Here is a 1,027-nt window from a genome sequence, read left to right as displayed (position 1 = left end):
GTGGCAGGGAGCATGGCAAGTGACATCTCCATCTGGTGGCAGGCATGGTGGCAAGTGACATCCCCATCTGGTGGCAGGCATAGTGGCAAGTGACATCCCCATCTGGTGGCAGGCAGCGTGGCAAGTGACATCCCCATCTGGTGGCAGGCATGGTGGCAAGTGACATCCCCATCTGGTGGCAGGCAGCGTGGCAAGTGACATCCCCATCTGGTGGCAGGCATGGTGGCAAGTGACATCCCCATCTGGTGGCAGGCATAGTGGCAAGTGACATCCCCATCTGGTGGCAGGCAGCGTGGCAAGTGACATCCCCATCTGGTGGCAGGCATAGTGGCAAGTGACATCCCCATCTGGTGGCAGGCAGCGTAGCAAGTGACATCCCCATCTGGTGGCAGGCAGCGTGGCAAGTGACATCCCCATCTGGTGGCAGGCATAGTGGCAAGTGACATCCCCATCTGGTGGCAGGCATAGTGGCAAGTGACATCCCCATCTGGTGGCAGGCAGAGTGGCAAGTGACATCCCCATCTGGTGGCAGGCAGCGTGGCAAGTGACATCTCCATCTGGTGGCAGGCAGCGTGGCAAGTGACATCTCCATCTGGTGGCAGGCAGCGTTGCAAGTGACATCCCCATCTGGTGGCAGGCAGCGTAGCAAGTGACATCTCCATCTGGTGGCAGGCAGCGTGGCAAGTGACATCCCCATCTGGTGGCAGGCATAGTGGCAAGTGACATCCCCATCTGGTGGCAGGCAGCGTGGCAAGTGACATCCCCATCTGGTGGCAGGCAGCGTAGCAAGTGACATCTCCATCTGGTGGCAGGGAGCATGGCAAGTGACATCTCCATCTGGTGGCAGGCAGCGTGGCAAGTGACATCTCCATCTGGTGGCAGGCATAGTGGCAAGTGACAAGAGATGGTGGCAAGTGACATCCCCATCTGGTGGCAGGCATGGTGGCAAGTGACATCCCCATCTGGTGGCAGGCATAGTGGCAAGTGACATCCCCATCTGGTGGCAGGCAGCGTGGCAAGTGACATC

This window comes from Aquarana catesbeiana, linkage group LG06, assembly GCF_042186555.1.
Source record: "Aquarana catesbeiana isolate 2022-GZ linkage group LG06, ASM4218655v1, whole genome shotgun sequence".
Taxonomy (NCBI): Eukaryota; Metazoa; Chordata; class Amphibia; order Anura; family Ranidae; genus Aquarana; species Aquarana catesbeiana.
Note: the sequence above shows the minus strand (reverse complement) of the source record.